General features: G+C 40.1%; 1 long non-coding RNA gene across 1 annotated transcript; it reads right to left on the bottom strand.

Annotated features, from left to right (window-relative positions):
• Positions 1 to 4,156: 4,156 nt before the first annotated feature.
• Positions 4,157 to 10,197, bottom strand: LOC118977495 (uncharacterized). The gene is made up of 6 exons (XR_005064534.1): positions 10,109 to 10,197; positions 9,404 to 9,566; positions 8,408 to 8,491; positions 8,074 to 8,190; positions 5,199 to 5,301; positions 4,157 to 4,362 (listed from the first exon to the last, which is right to left on the bottom strand). It is a non-coding gene; the product is annotated as an uncharacterized LOC118977495 (long non-coding RNA).
• Positions 10,198 to 23,279: the final 13,082 nt, after the last annotated feature.

The following is a 23,279-nucleotide window of genomic DNA, read 5'->3' as shown; positions in this document are numbered from 1 at the left end:
CCTATATAAAGAGGTGGTGGAGAAAATGCCTAGTAGAGAGGGCTGAAAAATGGAGAAAATGCCTAGCAGAGAGGGCCCCCACTCCTCCCATCTTAGCGTTAGTCAGAGCAGCTTATTGCCATCCATTTTTTAAATGTTAGAGTTTCATGTTCACTTTCATTAAAAGAGGGCTTTCTAACATTATTTTAAGACTACTTAACTAGAGCGTGGGTCTCCAGAAAGGTGTGTAGGTGATAACCCCTGAAATTCCAGAATGAGGTATTTGAACTTCTATTTAAAAGCATACTTTTTTTTTTACCAAAAAGAAGGAGAGAAAGTAAGCTTTACTAATGTTAAACATGAGGATTGGCACTGACATCCCTACTTGGTCAGTAGGAAGGCAAGCACCTGGTATTCTTGGGAGTGGGTGAGAGCACAGTGCAGGCCTGGGGAGGAGAAGGCTCTCCCCTTAGTTCACTTTGAACATATTGCCACAATTTGTGGATGGCATTTAAGTCAACTGACTGTTTCAGCGTGGAGCAGTGGTGACAGTGTTAATAATGCAATAATGGGCAACAGACATAAGCTGACATTTCTGACAGCCTTTGGGAGCCACATTGAAAGGTGAAAAACTAATGACTGGTCAGATCTGACGATAAGTTGGCCATAATTGAAATTATAAAGAACACCGGTTTAAGTATGAATTTATATCTACTTTTGCTAACGTTGACTTCACTCTGTGTATTATAGTTAATAGACAACAGTATTCTGAGCTGATCACAATTAGCTAGCCATTTAAAAACTAGACATCCAAACATGGAGATAAAACTCAACAGTATTTCCAGGTTATTAAACTAAAGTACTATTCAAGCTGATACTTTAAAGAGAACTCACCAATTATAAATGCTGACAAGCTTCTGAACTTTCTTTTAAAAATGAAAGTCAAAAAGCAACATAAAATTGAGAAAATAGTTTGCTTCTTGCCAAAACAAAAATGGCTGAAATATACATGGAACACAAATGGAAAGTAATAGTTGCATTCTTTGACCGTGAATACCTTGAGAATATGGTTATAAAATATTGCTCAAGACCTGAAGACACAATTATTGGAATAAGATACACAGTGTGGAAGTTTATGATGAGGTTAAACTGAAAGCATAGATGTTTTTAATATGTCTCATGCTACTGTATTTAGTAGATTCTGTTTCAGTGTGGTTTTTACTAGATTGTGTTTCAATAATAAAATTCATTTTAAAATGGCAATTTTGGTAGTAGATATTCTTTCTCTATTACATCTTTTAATGACATTTTTAAACAATAATTAACTTTAAAAAAATAAAAACTTGCAAAACTTGTGTCAGTGTAACCACTGGTGGATTAGTTGTTTAGACTAAAAAATAAAAAAAAATTTTGGCCTATAGGAAGGAGTCCAAACTAAGGTTACAGTGACAGCAACCACATTAAATGCACAGTACATCTCATAGGCAGCTATTCTAGCAAAGAAGCTGAAGCCAGAACACAAATAATATAGGATGTTATCAATGTAGTTAATTTTGTGAAAACAAGATTTGTATAGCAGGATATTTTTTAACATTTCTTTATCATGAAATATCATACACATAAAGAAAAGTACTTAATGCCTATGCATGTGAGTTAATATAATTATAAAATAAACATTTCTAAACATCTCCCAGGTCAGAAAAATAGAGCATCACCAACACCCAGGCAAAGATGCACACACACACCCCTTGGTTGCCCTTCCTCAGTGACAGTCCTTTCTCTCAGAGATAACCTGGAGTCTGACTTTGTGGTGATTATTTTTTCTGACAGTTTTACTACTTATAGATGCATTCCTAAACTAATATTTTGGTTTTTCTTCTCTTTGAACTTTATATAAAAGGCATATATAGAGTACCTATATAAAATATGTACTCTTTTGTGTCTTGGTTCTTAGGCTTATCATCATTTGTACGATTTATCCATGTGGATGTAGCTGTGATTTGTTCCTTCCATTTCTTTTTGTTGCTGAACAGCATTCAGTGTGACCATTCGTTTATCCATTTTGTTGTAGATGCACATGGGCGTTATTTCTAGTTTTTGCATATTACAAACAAAGCTGCTAGGACTACTCGTTTTAAAATATAGTTCCTCTGTGGGTATGCTGTCACAGGGTATGTGTCTGTCCTACTTTGGTAAATAATACCCAATTGATTGCAAAAGCAATTTTAATGATTATACTTCTAATAGCAGGGCACAAGAAATCTACCCATAGTCCTTTACATACTTAAATATACTTAGTATAGCTAGGTATTATATTGATATGGCCATATTTTTCCATGTATAATGTGCACTTTTTTGCCCAAATTTTTTAGGAAAAAGTAAGGATGTGCATTATACATGGATAGTACTAATTCCAATCTATATAAATGTTTTTAATTCTTTTATTTATACTTGTGCATTAAAAGTGTTACTCTAGAAAGCTATAACAATATCTGTATGCAAATTAATACCCTGAAATATGAAAATCAGTTTTTTTCTAAATATAAATAAATAAAAAATTGAACTTAAAAATTAAAGTGAAAGGTTTTTCCCTGAAAGTTTGGACTGAAAACGTGGGTGCACATTATACTCAGGAGCACATTGTACATGGCAAAATATGATAAGTACTTTATGATTATTGACTCATTTAATTCTCATAATGACCCTATTGAATATGCTCTGCTGCTACCCTGACTTACCAGGGAGAACCTTGAGGCATAAGGATGCTCAGTAACTTGCCCGCAGCCACACAGTGGGGAGTAGAGGAGCTGGGATTCCAGCTTAGACCGCGGGGCCCAGGGGCTTTGCCCTTTGCCCACTCTGCTGTGTGGATGCTTAGTAATATCTCCTTTATTATGTGATCTTTTGTGATCGAAAGTGATGTATTTAGCCTATAAAAACTCTGGTATCTTACAGGATTTTTTAACCAACCTGAACATTTTCTAAGTACAATCCTATGGATTTTGGAGCCACTTGTTAAGACTATAAAAATGTACAAGACCTTCTAATTAGTTAGCTGGAGCAAATGGGTAACAGTAGGCATGATGGAAATGTATTCATCAGACTTCAACCAAAATCTCTGTGTAATGAGTGACGGGACTGAAAAATATCAGTAACCCAGCTAGTGAAGCAGTTCTCCCATCTAAGTCCACACATCTCTGTGAGCTCTGCTCAGAGAGCCTTTAAACAAACTGAACAAAAGAGACACCTGCACTGCTGTCTCACAAAATGTTAAATCAAGATTTTAAAAATTGGAGGCATATTCAATTATTGTTTCCCCCTAAAAACTTAAAAATAACATTTTGGAGAAAAATGTGTTGTGTATTATTATTAATACATTTTAAAATGTTTAAAACTATGGTTATTTCATCTATTGAAAATTTTCTATTTTAGTATGTTATATTGAGATTAATATATGCATTTAATTTATAAAGATATTGAGGGTATACTCAAAATTCTTTCTAATAGGCTGTTCAGTCAAAAGAGTTTGCAGATCACTTTGTAAGTTATATAAATGTCTAATCACCATACGGTATACCTGAAACTAATGTAATATTGAATGTCAGCTGGAATTGAAAAATTAAAAAAAATGTTTTAAGATTTTATTTATTTATCTTTAGAAGGGAAGGAGAAAAGGAGAAAAACATCAATGTACGGTTGCCTTTCATGCATCCCCTGCTGTGAACTGGCCTGCAACCCAGGAATGTGCCCTGATTGGGAATCAAACCGAGATCCTCAGGTTTGCAGGCCTGTGCTCAATCCTCTGGGCTACACCAGCCAGGGCTGGAAAACAAAAAATTTTTTAAATGGTTTCCAAACTTGCTAGTCTGATGCCTGTGTTCTAGAGGGCAAGCCTAGAAGGACGATGGCACTGGTGGAATCTGGAGCCACCAGGACTCTGGGCGGGGAGGCGGCGGGGGTGGGTGGGGGGGGCGGGGGTGGGGGGGGGCGGTTGGCTGGCTGTGAGAAAGGAAGTGGGAGGAGATAGGAGAAGGCAACACAGATAGACCGCAGACCTACTTGCCTAGAGTCAGCCTGGTGGAAAGTGTATTTGTATTGTATTACTAATCAAATGAGTGATAAGTTTGCAAATTTACACAAAAATCATAAAATTCAAGATTAGACTTTTTTCTTCTTGCAAGAGCTTGCATGTACTTCTTATAGAGTAACTTAAGCAAAGTCACATACCAGGGTTGGTAACCATAGTTAGTCGTAAGAAAAGTTGACTTTACTTGTTTTATTATTTGGGTCATTTTTCCTAGAGAAATAGCCAACAGTTTTCTTCTAATTGTGGATTTCTTCTAAATTGCAAGGCTGCAATATCCTCACTGCTCTTCAGAGAAGCTGAAGTGGAAATCCAGGGTTATTTATGTGCAACAACTACTGTGAGCTCTTTCAGAGAAAGGTCTAAAATTCTTGTTTGATTTAATTTATGTTACCCACCCACCTCTATCATTGTGTCCAAATTGTATTTTTAAAACAGCCATTCTGTTTTTCAGTTAAAATTTTACTTTAAAATACCAGCACACGTATGTTTCTTTGAACCAGGACTGTTTCCACCAGCATTTTTCAAAGGATTGTAACTCAAAGAATCTGGTTGGTTGGCCTTTTACATGCCTGCTGTGTTATTTAGCCCTTGAAAAATACATAATCGAGCCTTATTGATTATGTCATGTATTCATGCAGAATATTTTGTGAAGTTTTCCATTTGTAGCCATACATAAATATAGGATGTTTGATTTGAGTGCTATACTACTTTGCTGATAGACATTTCTTTTTGAAAACTCAAATACATTAAAAAATCAATTCATTTTAATAGTACTATAATCTGGCTGTAGTTTTAACTTTACTAAAGGTTGTGTTATTTACTTTGGTAAGTTTCTCTGAAGGCTTCCCCATCATCCTTTGTACCCTTTAACTTCCTGTGTTTGTTCATGCCTCTCTGCTGTGGTCCTCAGTTGGACATTGTCCCACCTGGGGCATCCCACAAGCATTCTTTGAAAGGTGCTCCTCTTCCATTCAACAGCTATCACATGCCCCTTAGCCTGACTTCTGCCCTCACACAGTACTTCTGATCCTGATTTTTCTGTACCTGCTTTTTACTTTACACTTCCAAGTCTGTTATCCTGTGTGCAGTTAAAAACTCCATTTTACAGCGAACAGCAATTAAATTTTCTTACAGATTGTTGTCTTCAAGGAAAGTCCAGCTGATACATTCAATATGAAGTTGGCAGCTTGTATTCTTGGCGAAGAGTCCTCTTGGCATTCTAACAAATCACCCAGCTGAGGAATTGACATTTTTTGGCTTATCTGGAGGACATTTTTTTCTCTTCCTTTTTTCCTACTTCTCACTTTCTCCAGAGATCCCCTTGGGCACATTCTTACTGTTGCTGATCTCCATGTTCTCTTTAGAATCCATTCTATTTTTAAAATCTTAATCTGGGATGTGAGTACCATTTTTGATTGATATTCTCTCCTCTTGCCTTCAAATTAAAACACCTGGACATTATCATCTCTTCAGCTACCCTACAAGTTTCTTTTCGCACAATAGCAAGATCCACACCCCTTTCTCAGCCAATAACTGCCCCTCTCCTACAGGGCTGATACAGTTTCTACTAGTGAGGGGGCTTGTTCTGTGTGCTTCCCCAGGTGTTCTCCTGTTACAAACTCCTTCCAGTGTTAGGACAGGGTAGGACAAGGGCAGTTCAGGCCACACTGAAAGGCATTCATAATTTTCTCAGTGAAGGATAAGAAGGGAAAGCAAAGCAAAGACTTCTCTGGACTAATTCCAGAAGCCAGCAGAGCTTCTCAGACCTTCCTCTCCGAAACAATGCCCCCAACATCCCTGTCCCTAACCTCCCACCCAGGTGGCAGCATAAATTGCCCACAGCAAGCCCAGGATTTTTTTTTTTTGAAGCTATAGTATACCTTTGTTGATTTAGTATAAAAATAAGAATTAAATTACTTGACAACAGGTAAAATTAAAGGATGGTCTTGTTTATACTGCTATTTTTCTTTCACATGTCTTGGTTTACCACCATGGAAATCAGTAAATCTTAAGAGAGAATTTATGAAATTCTGATGGCTAGAAAACTCTTAGAGGAAAACGTGGCAAGAAATGACACTTTGTAGAACTGGTCAGTTATAAACTATCTTTTTGTAGGTGAACAGAAACAAAAGCATAATTAGTAATTACTATTGGAATGTTTGTCATGTTGGGAAAAAATTATGTTTTTACTGGTCATTATGTCTACCTCTTCAGAAATGTGAGAATAGTCTATGATTTCTACAAACAAAAAGAACCAGACGCTCTGGAATGTGCAACCCCATGTAACAAGAAGCAATGAACTAGAATACAAACAGAAGAGACAAAGAGGCGGCATTTACGTCGCCTTGCTTTGTTTTGCTACAAGCATATGAGAACTCACTAGCTGCAGCCTTAAAAGGGAAGTCGGTTTCTAGGTCGCTACCCCTGAACAGTCACAAATTGTGCACTCTCAGTAACTCCCCGTGCTAGACTCTGGAATTAGCACTCTCAGCCAGCATATTTTATTAACTCACTATGATTTCTAATAGACTACTCAGTCCTCTTGCATTAACTATGATTACAACACTGTTTTGGTAACAACTCCATCATGGTCTCAAAGATTTTTATTGCAGGAGGTCAAACTGATTTAAATAGAGTCACTGTTCCAAACAACCAAGCTAGAGGTGTCCTAGGGAGAGGCCAGCTGGGCTGCTTAGGCTGGCCTCAGGATGACATTGCCTCAGTCAAGTCACATTTTCCAGGTTTTGGTTTTGGAAGTCTAGAAACTTTATTTTGTCAGGGTTCCCAAAGTCGATCATACTCACGGGACAAGGTTTGTGCTAGCCCAATGCACAGGAGGCCAGTGCATAGACTAGAATACCAATTTGCTCATTTATAATGAGAAAGGGAACTATCAGAGGGCCTAAAAGTGTATGTGACCAACACCTTCTTTTCTCTGTAGGAAAGTCTACATGGGAAGCCCATTATTACCTCTTTAGTTTAACAAATGTTTATTAAGCACCTAAGGTACAGATCATTTTTTTAAAGATTTTATTTATTTATTTTTAGAGAGATGGGAAAGAGAGAAACAGAGAAACATCAGTGCAAGAGAGAAACCTCTATCAGTTGCTTCTTTTACGCACCCTGGCCAGGGACTGAACCCACAACCCAGACATGTGTCCTGACTGGGAATAGAACCAGTGAACCATCACTTTGTGGGACGATGTCCAAACAACTGAGCCACACCAGTCAGAGCAGGTTCAGGTTATTTTGATCCCAAGGATGTTTTGCATGTATAAACACTTTAATTAGAGTTATGGAAACACTGAATTGTCATAGAAACATTACTTTCCAGAGCAAACTACATTAAGCCTATTCATGCTCTGGTCAATTTTTAAGGTAGTCTCTTCTGATTGGCAGATCCAGCCTTTTAGGAGAGAATAATATCTATCTATGTGATAGAATTAGCCATGAGGATCACCCCATAACCACGTCCAATACTTAGACACCTTCTAAATATGGTTCTTAACCTAGAACTTCGAAGGAATATGATAATCTGCTGAACATGTAGAGAAAGAATTATGTATAATGAACATGTGGTTGTTACCACGAGATTCTCATGTCAGAAAGTGACCTAAAAACTCAGAGTCTTCCAGAGCCAATCTGAGCATCTAGGCCACAATACCATCCACTAATTAATATGAGGACACTTCTAGGGCGAATTCTTCTTTAAAACCTTACAGCCAGTTTAACATAACTTGTCCCATTCCCTGATAATCTTATCACAGACCCAACTATACCTTAATCTTGGTCATCTGAGTTTGCCCACGCTTGGCTTCCTGCCAAAACTTTCTATTTTACCTACTGCAATCCAATTGGAGTGGAAGGTGAGAGCCAGACCATCACTCCTCTATCCTCCTGAAGAATTTCTGTTCTGAGATCCAAGAGAGGCTATCCACCCCTGCCCATCTCCTGTTGCTGTCATTTAGCAACCTCCCAGTCTACCCCCACCCACCCCACTCACTTACCCTCTTCACTGTTTTTCTCTCTGCTCCAGTAAGTGCTTGGTCCTCCATGATGTCAGAGAGCTTCAAGCCTTCTCACTGGCCTCCATCTCTGACTCGCACATGTCCTCCCCATGTTTTCTGCCACAGAGAGAGCAGAAGCATCAAATAGGGAAATGCCTTCAGTTTCCCACTACTTAGCCAACAATCTATATGCAGCCACATGCATGCTGTTCCTGCAGCCACAGTACAGTAAATATTCCTCATCGCATCCCTCTGGCAGAGTGCGTCCCTGTTGACTTGGGGGGACTGCGTTCCATCTCTCCCTTTCTGCCCCATCGACCTCTTCAGCACTGACCTCTCTATTGTTCTCTGCGATCAGCATTTAAACGTGTCCAGGACTCTAGCTGCTATTCTCTCATCCCCATCTGGCTTAAAACACCTTAAAAAAAAAAAGAAACAGAAGAGATCTTTTAGTTATGAGTTATTTAATTATTTCACTTGTAAGGACTTGTTTGCTTGTCTATAAAACTCTCTTGTATTTTAAACAGATTTGTTGTAAGGGCTACAAATGTGCTCATCTGAAAATGCACCAACTTTTAGAATTCGAATACACAAGTTAGTATTGATCAGCATTATTTTCTTTAAACTTTTATGAAATACACAAAGAGTATAAAACATCAGTGTACAGTTTAATGAGTAATTATAAGACAAACACCCACTTAAGACAAACCACCATTCTGTCAAGAAAATGCCCTTCCACCCATGTGTCCCTTCAGGATCATTATCTTCTCCCCCTTCTAGAGGTAAACACCATTCTGAATTTTGTGGTAATAATTTCCCAGCTTTTTTATATGAGTTTAACTCTTGCCTTGCCAATCCAGGCCCACCCTTTTCTCTTCTCCACCCTGCTGTGTATACTGGGGAGCTAGGCAGTATGAACTATGTCAATAGGCTCTTTCTTCTTTCTAGCTTCTAGTTGCACTTAGTCAATGGGGAGGTTAGAAGGAGCAAAATGAGACAGGATATTTCCTTCTCCCTGTGTCTCCCCTCCCTTGGTGTCTCTCTAAGGACTGGCTGGGCTGGTTTTGTCACCAACAATATTTATCAGGGTTAGCCAGAGAGATGGAACCACAGTGCTTCTCTGGCTAACCCTGATGAATATATAAATATGAGAGGAGTAGATTCTAATGTTTTGCAGTGAAGCAACAGGTTTAAGTGGCCCAATGACTTGGGGCTGGAATCATCTGGAGGCATCCTCACTTACATGTCTGACAGGTGGTGCTTGCATTTGGTTGGGATTTCAGCTAGGGAACAGCCAGAGCACCTACATATGTCCTCTCCTTGTGCCTACCTCACAGCATAGAAGTCTCAGGGTAGTTGGACTTCTTGCATTATGGTTCAGGGATACAGAAGTGACTGTCAAAGAGGAAACTGTGTCACCTTTTATACTGTGGTCTTAGAATGCACGCAGCATCACTTCGACAGCTTTTTCTCTGTTACGGTGAATGCCAAGGCTGCAGAGGTTGAAGGGAAGAGAACATAGACCTCCTTTCCTAACGGGAGGAGTGCTTCCGCAGGGCCACACTGCAGAAGAGCATGTGGGATGGAGACACCGCTGCGGCGTCTTTGGAAAATGTCATCTGGCACACATGTTCTTAGAACAACTTCTTATCATGGGAATGTCAATTCTTTTATCAGTTAATGCATAAGTTTAGAATGTCTCTACCCGCACCCCCTTACATGTAACTTTTGCCCGGTATTTTAGTTTTTTGTTTATGCTGATAAACTTAGTCCCTGTTATTATTTTAAAGGTGATTGGTTAGATTTGTACATGCATTTAAAAATCTTTTATTAAATTTGCTTATCATGCACCCATTGTCCTTCAGCTGAATTGTCATTCAAGAATCAAAGTGAATAGGCTGTAGCTATGGTAAATTCTCCTGATTTTTGTCTAAAGAAATACCCTTTATTTTACTTTTATTCTTGAATGATAATCTAACTGACTGTAGAATTCTAAGATGAGTTAATGCTTGTTTTTGATGTGAGATATTTTTACTGAAAATGCTTTTGTGTCAAAACGCCCTCAGGTTCAAAAACAGTGGAGTCGAACGCGAGACCAGGCCCCCCATTGCCCCAGGATCCTGTGTACGCAGCTCGATAAGGCCTGTTCCTGCTAGTAAGGAGCTGTTGTCTCTTCAACTGTGAAGCAGAAATAGTAGACAAAAATGAATAGCATACTTTATTATTATTCAGTATAAAGTATATACCTTATATACAAGTTATTAAGTTATGTATTTTATATGATAGATGAGGTCTGTCCAGAAAGTACCCAGCCATGTACTATGAAAGATAGAGATGTTTATTGAAAAAGATAAAAGAATCACTGTATACAGGACAATGATGCCTCAGTCCCCTTCAAGATAGACCCCTTGGGGCCTCACACAGTTCTCCAAATCACCATCAGCTGCCCCGTCATATTTGCCTGAATCTCATCAATGGACTGAAATCTCTTCCCTTTCAAAGGTGGTTTTAATTTGGGGAAAAGCCAGATGTTGCAGGGCACCATATCTGTGTTGTAGGGGGGCTGAGTCACCTGGGTGATTTGATGCCAGAAAACTTAGGAGACATGAGATAGGATACGTGATACATGATATATGATACATGAGCAGGCACATTGCCCCAGTGAAGCTGCCAATCACCAGTTGTCCATAGCTGTGGACTTCTGAATTCTTGGAATAGTTTCTGTGGAGGAATGTTCAAGCTTAATGCAGAATTTGATGCAGATTTGTTGCTCTGCTTGCTCAGTCATTTTGAATGCAATGACCATACAATACACATGCTCACTCGACAGTGTCTACCGCCCCCACTGACTAGTACAGTGACATCGTCATTGTTCGCGTATGTGCATTCCAGTCCACACTCCTTGGCTGCCAGTTTACATCGATACTATGCAAACTGCTCTCGTTACATTAACAACCAATTGGACTTTTTCTGAACGATCCTCATATAACACACAGAATAAGAATTGTTGAAAATTTTGATGATGTACTCAGAGTTTCTGCTTAGGTAAGATTGAAAAAGGGAGAAAGTCCCCTCTTTTGTATTTACTGAAAGAAGCATTAGAATTTTAAGAAGCATTCGAACAATTAAAGGAATGAGCAGGGAGGGGAGAATATAATTCGCCTTTCTGTTGGAAAGCAGAGGGTCTGCCTGAGCCTCGCTGGGACTGGCCCTTAGAGTGGTGCCTGTAGGAAAACATCCAGTCCTCTCTCGATTCTGGAAGACTTTGTGTTCTGAAGGAATCAAACAGGCCGTCAAGACATTTGTTACTAATAAAGCTAAAGGAGAGTCTGGAGAATTAATTGATGTTTTAGGGTGGGAGGAGGTCAAATGGAGATGCCTCAGGAATCGGTGGCCCCCCAACAATTACAGGAAACATTTGCCTCTCCTCCTTTCCCCCCTCTGTGCCTCCCTTATTTTCCTAACAGAAATAGAAAAGTGAGGAGATAGACGAATCTTTCTGGAATATTAAAAAATATATAGGGAGGTTTCTGAGTAATAGACACCTTGGACTATTTGTGTTTGAATAGAAACCATGTACAAACACTGGATGTATAGTACTCTTGAAATAGGTTTTGACTTACTCATGTGTTGTTTTAGATTTCAGTAAATGTGTGTTTCTTGACAGCTATTAGGTATAAAAATATTTAAAATGAAAAGGCTTCATATACTGTAGTAAAAATTGGATAAATATTAGAGTACAGTGAAATCCAAACTAGTCTATTGTCATTCAAATAGATGTATATAGTGTTAGGTTTAAAGCAGGCTCTCCATAAATACTCAATTTTCTTTTTACAGAATTGTAGTAGGGAAACATACTTCATACTTACTACCTGCTGACCTTTTTCTTAAAATGTATTTAATTATTTTTCAAGTACAGTTTTCCCTGCTGACCTTTTTAAATGAAGATTTTGTTTATTTATTTTAGGGAGGGAGAGGGGGAGGAGAGAGAGAGGGACAGAAGCATCAGTTGGCTGCCTCTCACAGTCCCCTAACCAGGAACAGGCCTACAGTGCAGATGTGCGCCCCGCCTGGGAGACACACCAGCGAGCTTTTAGTGTGTGGATGATGCCCAACCCCCTGAACCACCCCAGTCAAGGTTACCTGCTGACCTGTATTTGATTCTTTTAAAAGATGTTAATCATTAGCTCTGCACATAATTGTAAAACTGAAGAAGTTCAGAATCAGAAAACATTTTACTGTCAATAAGCCATTATTTTTTAAATAGTCATTGACATGCTACTAACATGTAATTATTGAATTTCATGAATGAAATATTGAATACTATTTATATGGAATATATTATGGGGGCTGGTGTTATCTCTCCACTGCATTCTTTAATTAATGAATGGGTACTCGTATTTTATTTAAAACAATTTCTTATGATTAGTAACAAAATTCTATATATGAGTCTAAACAAATTAATTTTTTTAAGTAAGTGAAGAAAATTACTGTCTCCTGTCAACTGTTCGGTGTTAGTCCATTTTGAGTCCCTGGGGCTATTTGTCATCTCGTGAGACTGGCAGCTGCCCCTGCGTCTATCGCGTGTTCTCAAGCAGTCTAGTTCCCAGGACAAATAGATAGAACAAACAGATAAAAGCAAAATCTTTCCACTAAAGGAAGTTATACACGTTATAATATGCAAGCATGGAAAATATTGCATTCAAGGGTTGCATGCAATAAAAAAGAAAAGAAAATCTAGAGAATAATATAAGCTGTTTCCATGATTACAACCATCATATCTCTGCCCAACTTTCAGTTACACCAATGTAAGTTTAATGAGACTGTGTTTCTCTATCCGCTGAGCCACAGTAGCCAGGGCTGAGACTGTGTTTCTCTGTGAGTTTCTGTGTGTGTGTGTGTGTGTGTCTACTGTGTGGGAGACTGTCTTGTGTCTGTGTATCTGTGTCTCTGTGTGTAGTCTGTCAGTGTTTGTGCATCTGTTGTGTCTTTGGGACAAGATCCAGGAGGCAGGCAGATAGTGTATCAAAGAAAGGACTGAATCCATTTCTGCTGAAATCCACCTTTCACTGGATAAGAGAAGAGAAGTGTATTTTTATTTAAAAAACACCCCTGAACCATAGGTGAAATAACTGAATAATATTATGCCTGTAAGTTTAAAACTTTTAAAATAAAACTTTATTTCAAATGAAATGCATGTTCATTATTTTATGCTTCAAATAAACAAATCTGACCTCCTGTTGATAACCACCTAATATATGCACTTCCAGATATTTTTGTGTATATGGATATGGGGGCGACTTTGCCCTCAAAGTCCCCCATCTGCCACAGATGAAAGTGAAACTACCAAGACATGATCTGCTTGGGGAGGAAAGGTGGCCAATCTCTCAAAGGGGAAGGGCCAAGACCCCCTTCCTCAAGGGGCTTTTGTTGGGTTCATTTGCACAAGAATACAGGTACGGATTAAGCAATAGATAGCATTCAAAGAACTATGAGGGCTTATTCTCAGTCAGGGTCAGATAGCTAAAGGGGCATAAAACTTTGAGGAACAAACTTCTTGCTTGGACCCTTATCATTTAAATGAGAGCATTCTAAACAAAGCAGATTTCACAGGATTTTACATATTCTTTCTAAGGCCTGATCACCCCAGAGAACCTGCCCTTCCCAGCACAGGGCTGCACCGCCTTCCCAGTCATAGGTTTTTAGGCCTGAGTGGATTAGAGCCAGGAAGCACTTCTCCCACACGGAAATGGGGACTCAGGCTATGCCAGAATAGCTGGGGGGTGAGGGTCCATCACTCCCTCTTTGTTGCAGCCCCCTAGTCCTTCCATGGTGGCCTCCCAAGTGATCCGGTCTGGCTTAGATTGCCCCCCTCTGGGGTGTCGTACCCATCATAGACTAACCCAACCAGGCACTGGGGGCAGGGGATGAAGCAGAAACAAGCTTTGTCTCCCTAGTGGCTCGCATTCTGCAGGCCCCTCACTCAGCCTTATCCATGGGGGGCAGTTACAACTCCTGAAACCAGGCAGAGTGGTTCCCAACATATGGACATGAATATTTTTGCAAAATGGAATTATCCTAAATAAATAATTTTTTAGAAATAAGGAATAAAATTAATAAATTCTTGTTCATTCTACCCCTAATATATATAGTACTGTGCAGGGTATGTGGAAGACATTCAGAAAATATCTATTAAATAAATGCAGTAATCCTTTGTTTTGTCTGTCTTTTCCCTTTGGCATGTTTACATATTTACTTATGAATTTCATGGGAAGTGAAGATTTTTGGCCCTTTGTTATATATGTTACAAATGTAATTTTTCCTATTTATATTTAATTTAAATTTTTCTTTTCCAAAAGAATAGAAAATATTTGAACATATAGTTTGATTTAATTGGATAAAAACATCATCTGATTTAATAGAAATGGTATTTTATTGTGGTTTAAAAAATAAGTGCAATATATAGGAGCAAAGTGCTGAGTGCATTTCACTAGAGGCTCTGCTCCATTTAAATGTATAGGAATGATAAGTAGATAGTACTAGTGTGGACTGTGCCTAGTGGCAGTACATTGTTGAGTCAGACAGATTTGGTTTCTATCTCATTTCTGCCCCTCAGCAGCTGTGTGATAATGGAGAATTACTTAATGCCTCTGAGCACCTGTAAGTTGGGGGTGTTCTGGCCTGCCTCCCTGAGTTAGTGCCCCCAAAATGGTCTCTCTGTGGTATTACATTCCTTCATAGGTATTTCCAAAATGGATATTTGTTCCTAAGTACAAGAAAAAAACTAGAGGTAGGTCCCCAGATCTGGCTAAGTTTCTCTGCCCAAAATTTGACGATAACATAAAATCTTTTCTATTTTTTGCCATTATTATTTTTAAATGTCCTGGTTTTGCTTTGTCATGTTTTGTACTTCTTAACTCTCTCTACCAGCCTTGTTGACTAGAAGCCAAGTACTCTGTGTTCTTAAGTTTTCCCTTGAAAGACTGTGGGTATAATGAAATGATATACTACTCTATTAACCTTAGTTCAGTAAAAGGATTACCACGAAGTGTACTGAAACACTTCGTGGTGTTCCTTTTAGTGCACATTATTTTCTGGAACATTACTGAAGTGGAAATGATACAGGGTGCAGCCAAGGGGGAGCCCAGAAAAGATTTGGAATAGTGTCCAGAACTCAAAGTGTACAGGAATATTGGAGGAAATATTAAGATATCCTCACCCCCCCCAAGGTGTCAGTTGGGGGAAGGGAAGAATGGAGCAGGGCCATTGAGAGCTGTTTTGCATAGCAACAGTTTTGCAGCTAACCTCTGGAATGGTTATTTAACATATCTATAACCTTTAACTGGTTTCATAGATATGTTAAATAGCTGTGGCCAAGTTTTGGGCCAGAGAGAAGTGAGTGGCGGCTACCCAGGCTGGAACTGGGGCTGCTTCTCTGAGAGAGTGCCTGCTTGAGAGCCATGTGGCTTTAGCAGAGTGAAAAGAACCCCTCTTGGCCAGGTGAGGGGGAGAGCTATGCTGTTTTGGAAAGATGTAGACCCCTGTAGCCATTAGGAGGGAGAGCCACGCGGTTTCAGCAGAGTGCAGACCCCCCTCTTGGCCAGGTGAAAGGGAAAACCACGCAGCTATGCCAGAATGGAGATCCCTGCGGCCAGGTGAAGAAGAAAGACGCACGCTTTCGGTGGGCCTGGAAAGCAGGAGAGACTTTGACTGGAACTTGGTACAAAGAACTCTTGCCAGTGGAAGGTGCCACATGACTTTGGATTAATTGGAGATCCTGCCTGGACAGGCAGGCGACACAGCTCACGTGCCAGCGACCTGAAAAACGGACGTGTGCTCTTTTCCTGATTTACGGTACCCGGAGTTGGGACAGTGGGAGAAGGGAGCGCTGTGTGTATGTGTGTAGGTGTATACCCTTAAAGACTTTAATATTTTAAGGAAGGCATTAGGCCTGAATAGCATTAAATAAACATTTTGTTTCCTTTTCACAAATCTCTGGCATTGAGAGATGTCTTTCCAATTGGCGGCGGACAGAAGAGCCCTATAGATATTAGTGTATCGTCCTTGGGAGGGGCCCCTGTTTTCTGTAGCAGTTTTTGGCATCCCTCGGTGGGCCAAGTATTGCCCCCCCCCCCCCCGGACCCTTTGTTCGGTAACAGAAAGCTATCTTTACTATCGCAGTGCATTGCCATCAATATGTAAAACATAGTCTTAAGCTTTCTCATGTGGCCGTTGTCTACATCTATAAAGTAGGGTTTACTCAGCCTACAAATATTTACTTTAACACTGATCTTACTTACATGGACCTTCTATTACCAGTTTTACCCAAGCACAAAAGTTTTTATTATTTTCATGAAATTAATTGCAGATGTTTGGAGGAGGGGGAAATCTAGTTTTATAAATATTACTTTTCTTGGCAATTGACCTAATACTATTTACTTCCTAAATAAAACTTCCTCCTTGCCTAGCAGGTCAGAGTATCACAAATTTTGATTTAATTAAGTACGAATGGTGTTCACTGCTAACATGTTACACGTTGCCAGAATAGAAATGGTTCATGATGATTTAGTTAAATTGTTATTAAAAATTATGGAGTAAATATGTTTTCATTTGAAAAATATAAGTTACTTTTGTTAGAATGACTATTAGCTTATTCTGCCATTACCTAAGGTATTACAAGCCATTCTGAGGAAGAAGCCACAGGAAGAAACCTGTGGAAACTGTTAAAATCTTTCAAGCTTTGCTACAATAAGACAGTGATTAACTGTGCCCCTCTGGCCACTGGCCACTGGCCACTGGGTAAGAAACTGACCTGACTCGAAAGAATTGTTGCAGTAACTGCAAGTCTGTGCTTTGTATCAAGAGACCAAGTGACTAGGAATTAGAATTCTAAAACTGTAGAATTGCAGGGTTATAAAGGACTTTGGAAATCATAACTCACACTTCTCTGATAAAGAACTTGGACAACAGTGAGTGACTGGCTAAAAGTCTCAGAAGAATTTGGATCAATGTATTCAATAGAGTAAAACACATACAAGTTCCTTGCTAATTAAATATTTTAAAAGTCTGTTATGACCTTTGCTATATTGGCTGTTTGAACTTTAGTCAGTATCCATAAACTAAAAAACATACTTCAAAAAAATTGCTGTGGTGTGGGTTGTTCACATAACCCTGGGAACAAGTGAGCAGAAAGAAAAATATTTAACAATTAAGGATGAAAGATTACATGAATCCAGTCATGGGATAGCATGGCATATAATTATACACACATGTATATACACATATAAAACTCGTAAAATCTGGATAAAGCCAATGGGCTATACAGGTCAATTTCCTGATTTTCATTTTGTCCCATAGCTACACAGGATGTGGTCATTAGGGGGAACTGGGGGAAGCATGAATGGGACCTCTCTACTATTTTTGCAACTTTCTGTGAATCTGTTATTATTTCAAAATAAAAAGTTTAAAAGTTATGAACAGCTGCTCTGAAACCACTTTTTGTCATAATTAAATATGTATAAGCTCTAGGTGGTTAGAATTTAATATAAAAATAATTACAACATGTGATTCTGGCTGAGTGCTCACCCATTTGCCCATTTCTTGTGTCTCCTTACCTGGGACTCTTCCCAGAGATTGTCTCTTACTGACACTCCCCATGAGTAAACTGATTCATATTCATGATTTCAGGGACCAGCTCTATGTCGAAGGTCCCCAAATTATTCTGTCTGGCCCAGATGTCTCACTGAAACGCCAAGTCCTTATAGTGTTCTCACTAGAACTTAACATGATGTCTGACACCGAGTAGGTTCTCAAGAAATACTACACAAGTGAATAAATAATGACTTTCCAAACATAGGCTATCTGCACTGGAAAGCTGTGCATCACCTAAATTTGGCATATAGCAAAATAAAACTAATATTTTCTTCTTACCACTCTTGTAGATCCAATCTGTTTCTTCTGCCAGTGTCTGTATGTATCTCTCCCATTTCTACTTTTCTCTCATCCAACCAAGCTTTAAAATTTTAAGCTACCTTTGACTCTCTTTATTTACAATATTATAGCTAAACAGTTACCTCTTGTTTATTTTGCTCTCAAATGTTCCTTACATTTGGCCCTTCACCTCCATCTTGTCTGTATGGCTACCACTTTTGCCTTATTTTATTACTCAGTGTTTCTGATTTTTCTCCTCATTCTAGTCCTGATTCACTGTCAGCCTGTCTTGCATGCTCATGTCTGTTCAGTGTTTCCTAAACTGCTACTGCTGTTAAGACCGTGGTGACCGTAACCATGGCTCCCACTGGCTTAGTGTCCCAGACTCGGTGTTACCAAGCGTGTTATCTTACTTCCTCTTTACCACCACCCTAGGAAGTAGGCATTGTTTATCTTCATTTTATAGATAAGGGAATGAGAGAGTCCAAGAGATTAAAATGTGTCGCATTTTTAAGGTAGAGGAGCAAGGACGTGACCTCAGATTAGCCTGCTTCCAGTCACTCTGAAAACACCATTTGCCTAAATATACACACATCTTGTCCAGTCATCGAAACATGCCCAGCAGAACCCCAGCCTGGCAAACATAAGTGTTTGATACATAGCTCTTGTAGCCGGTTTATTAAAAGAGTTGAATTCAGTCAGCTGCAAGCAGCTGTCTCTTTTCTCCCACTGTCCTTCGGACTTGCACCACCTGTTTTTTTTTCAAGCTCAGCTGTGCTCTATCTCTACTTCCTTGAAATCTCAGGTAGATTTTATAGTTTTGTGCTTGCTCCCAGGTGAAAAATGAGTGGTATCTTTTTAGTCATTAGAGTCCAGGCCAGTGTAATATCCAAACTCTGATCTCATTTCACTTAAAATTTCTTTTCTTTCCCACTTGAGCTTTGTACCGGGCCCAGAAGTCTACAGTGGAGGCGGGAGGGAGAGTCAGCCGCTTGTCCTCTTCCCACTGCCCCATCTCCCTCCTCCGCGCCGCTGTGGGCCTCGTCAGACCTGCGAGAGGGAAGGAGGAAAAGCAAGATGGGGGAAGCTCTTATTAATTGTGGCCGTGACTAGCACTGGTGCCCTCAGGAGTGGCGAAGAGGCAAACATGACCCCCTCTGCCTCGTGGAACCCTGCAGGGAATCTCCCACCACATTTCTGGTTCCAGAGCAACCCCGAGAAGCCCTTGGACTTGCAGCAATCCGCCTCTGTCACACCGCTCCTTCAGACAGGGTCTGTGTCGTGAGGCAGCAGGCTGGTGGCCTTCACAGGTGCCTGTATCAAGCCCACACACCTTGCTCCCTTTTCCTCTCTCTGTTCTTGCACACAACGTGCTCATTTCAGTCTAGCCCCACGGTTTTGCTTATTGTCCTTCCCGCCTTTCCTTCTCTGCCAATCTGAATGTAATTCCTAGCCAATCTCAGTACAAACCTTTTTCCTTGAAGCGCTTCCTGATTTATCCCCTTCTAAAATGATTTTCCCAGTTTGAAGTCCTGAGCAGTCTAGTCTGTCTGCCCAAAACAAACAAACAAACAACAAACAACAAAAAAAGAAAGTCAGTTTTACCAAAGAGTATCCTGGAGAAGAGGTAAAAATTATTAATTTTTCAAAATTAAAATTATCAAAATTAAAAAATTTTGACCTCTGAGTATACATGATTTTAATATTCAATGTGATTTATTTATTTTTTAAAAGAAACTCTTTTTTAAAGATTTTATTTATTTATCTTTAGAGGGGAAGGGAGGGAGAGAGGGAGAGAAATATCAATGCATGGTTGCCTCTTGTGGGTCCCCTGCGGGGAACCGGGAACTGGCCTGCAACCCAGGCATGCACCCTGACTGGGAATCGAACCCCGATCGTGTGGGTCACAGGCCCATGCTCAATCCACTGAGCTACACCAGCCAGGGCTGTTCTATGTGATTTAATAGGAATTATGGGTAAAGCCCTTCTGCATACAGAAATACATGATTGCTCCAAGGAAAAGCAGTAGTATACTTATTTGAGCAGTGAGCAGAACTAACTGCTTTTTTCACAGAATATCATTTTCACTCGAAAGAATGACTGTCAGAGAAACTATGGTTATACAGAGTTGAATGTTTGGTGAGATATTTTCTCAAAAATGAAAGAAGTAAGTCTATCATTTTGAGAGTAGGGAAATGACCGTATTTATCGTCCATGGTAAATTAGAACGTTACAGCAAAAACTAGAATCTAGGAAAACTTAAATCTGGCACCAGGGCTTGACAACTTGTGGTGGTTTTAAAGATAGGTGTCCCCATTCTTTGATACAGCCCCCTCAAGAGCTGGAGCTTAGTTGCCTTCCCTTTGAGTGTCAGCTGGGCTGTTTCTAGTAAATGGGACAGGGCTGAAGTGATGAGCTGTCCTGTTAAGGTTAGGTTGTAAAATGGCTGTGGCTTCTGTCTCAGGTGGATCCTCTTTATCCACCTACCTACCTGCCTGAGCTCACATCGCTTTCATCGGGACAAGCTACCACATGGTGAGGGAGCTCTAGGAGAGGTCAACCAGCCGCTCCATCATTGGGAGACTCAAGCGGCCTATGGAACTGAGGCTCGCAAGTGACCATGCAAGTGAACCTCGAAGTGGATCTTCTGGAGCCTGCCAAGTGGCGAGGGAGTGAGTTTGGAAGTAGATCACCTTCGAGCCTCAAAAGGACTGCAGCTCAGCCAACAGCTTGACTGAAATCTCTTAAAAGACACTGAGCTGGAAATGCCCAGCTAATCCACTCCTGGATTCCTGAGGAATTGTGAGATCAATGTTTGTTGTTTTATGTTGTTAAATTTGGAGTCATTTGCTATGCAATAGTAACTAATATACCAGGTTCCCAAAACTCAAAGACTTTTCTGATAAGAGTGGTGGTGATGTTACCAAAAGGTTTTATTTGGCGGGGGCGGGGGGCGGGGATGAGGGGTGCAAGCATTTGTTGCATAATGAAATGTGTCAGTGGAAGGGCTGCATAACTTAGACAACTAATATTATCTACATGGTAAATGTATGATGTTATAAAATCGTGCATCAGTAAAACACACATTCAAAGTGCAAGACAGACCAATATCCCTGGGTCTCTTGACTTCTAATCCTGGGGTCCCTTAGTCACATCACATTACTTTTTATGGTATTTTCCAAAATTATTACTGGTGTGAGTTGACTGAAATTTTATACTTGGGGTTGGAGGGTCAGTACTGTACTGAGGGTGAAGAAACCCCTGAAAAATAAGGGATACTGTGTTGACAAAAATTAAAAGGGGTTATCTTTTACAATTAAATCTTTCTGTAATACTGTTCTTAAACTTTATTCCTAAAACTGTCATCCATTTCCTTCAAAATGATTGCAGAATCCTGTCCCTTCAGCCTTGTTTTCTTTACAAAGAAATCAACTACATTCTGTACCTTTTGCACTTTTCCACAGGCCAGACACCTTTGGCCGAAGGTCTCTGATTTTAAGTAGGAGTGAAGGTCTTTGGGATGGCACTTAGGTGTCCAAAGTCAGGGATGGGTAGTGATCTGGAGGAGAGGGTAAGGCAACCGGTGGGTACCTGTGCCATAGCCGGCAGAAGGGCACTTGGGACTTGGAGAGGCTGAGTTCCGAAACACCCACTCAAACAGCTCCGGAGCCTCCCTGTGCCTCGATCCTGCTTTCTCAGGCTCCCTGCTCCCACGTCACTCCAGCCAGTGGGTGATCTGTAGAAGCCACACATCACAGTATGTGCAGTGGGGCCTGTGAGGACTGGCCGGAATGCCCCTGGTCCCAGGCAACGGACATGGGAGTAGGTGGGTCTTGGAGTGCTGCGCATGCAGCTCTGGGTGGGAGATGCGCGGGCAGTGGCCTCGGGCCACTGTGAGTTGGCTGCCTCCACCTGGCACCTGGAAAAGCACCGCAGCCTCATCCAGGCTCTGCCCTTCCAGGGGAACTGGTCAAGGCTAGGACAGCACTTGGATTAGGCAGCACACTGCCACTGCCTGCGGGCCAGCCTCCTGTTTATTGGAAAAATAAAGGCAGGGAGAGATCTTTCATCTTTTTTCTCCTTAAGTCAGAAAACATGAAAATGAAATCAAAATCAAAATGATTTTGAGCTGCGGCAAAATTACACTATTAGCTTGAAGGTAAGCTCTATTGTAGAATAAAGGTTCTCAGTTTTCAAAAAACTTAATGATTTTGCTGCAAAAGTTAAGCACTAACAATTGGAAGCTGCATGCGCGAGTGACTTCTCAGGTGTTTCTCATTCTCAGGGGCGTTCTTCCTTGACATGCCCATTTACAGCAGTGGCCTAGTCTTGCCTATGTGTTATTGTGGTTCATTTCCATGATAGCCTTTATTACCACGTTGGGATGACCTTGTATATTTGCTGTTTCTTCTCCCACTGTAACACAAGCTTCATGAGAGAGGTGGGGGTCCCATGTTTTAGTCACCATTGTCCCCAGTTCCCTCCTCCACAGTGCCTGGCATGTCTGTTCAGCAAACAAAATCTTTTCTGATGTCATCTTTGGGTGCAAAGTTGACACCCTTTCTCTTGCTTGCGTAGTTAACATCCTCTGCGGGTTTGGTTTATTACTCTTATATTTTATTGTGATTGTCTCTGAACATGTCTGTTTTATGTTGTGTGGCCCTTGATTTAAATCAAGGACCTTTGGTTCATTTTTGTGTCCCAAGTGCCCAGTAAACACTCAGATTCTTATGTAAAAGATGAAAACAACCCATAACAGAATTTCTGATAGTCTGTATCTCTTCCTAAACCTCATAGACCATCTTAAGCAGAGATTTTTCCTAGTGTTGCTGCTTTCTTATTATTTTTTTTTTGCTCATCTTGAAAGCCTTTCACTCCAACTAAGAGAGGCAGTCTGTGTGGTGAAAAGAATTCAAAATTTGAAAATTGAATATTTCTAAATTGCTCAGAGCCTGGTTTGTCATTTGTATAAAGTAATGCTTAGGTATGGTCCACATAATCATTCAGTTTCCTGTCTTTAAATAGAATCTGAAAAAAAAAATCTGCCTTTCCTACATCCCCTTAAAAAACAAGTAGTTCTTTGCTTTTCAATCCTCTAACTGCCAAGATAAGACATATTAGACATAATCACTTTTGAGTTTTACTGAATTTTCAGGTAAAAATTAAAAAAAGAAACACAAATCAGGCCTAGTTATTAATGTAAATGTTACAGGTAGCCTTCACAATTATTTTTGTACAGAGTAACTTAGGAATTCCTAAGAGCACTGATTGGTACT

This window comes from Sturnira hondurensis, unplaced genomic scaffold (assembly GCF_014824575.4).
Source record: "Sturnira hondurensis isolate 20B ecotype Veracruz unplaced genomic scaffold, ASM1482457v3 Scaffold0021354, whole genome shotgun sequence".
Classification (NCBI taxonomy): Eukaryota; Metazoa; Chordata; class Mammalia; order Chiroptera; family Phyllostomidae; genus Sturnira; species Sturnira hondurensis.
The sequence above is the reverse complement of the archived record's forward strand: the minus strand, read 5'-3'. Positions and strand labels throughout refer to the sequence as shown.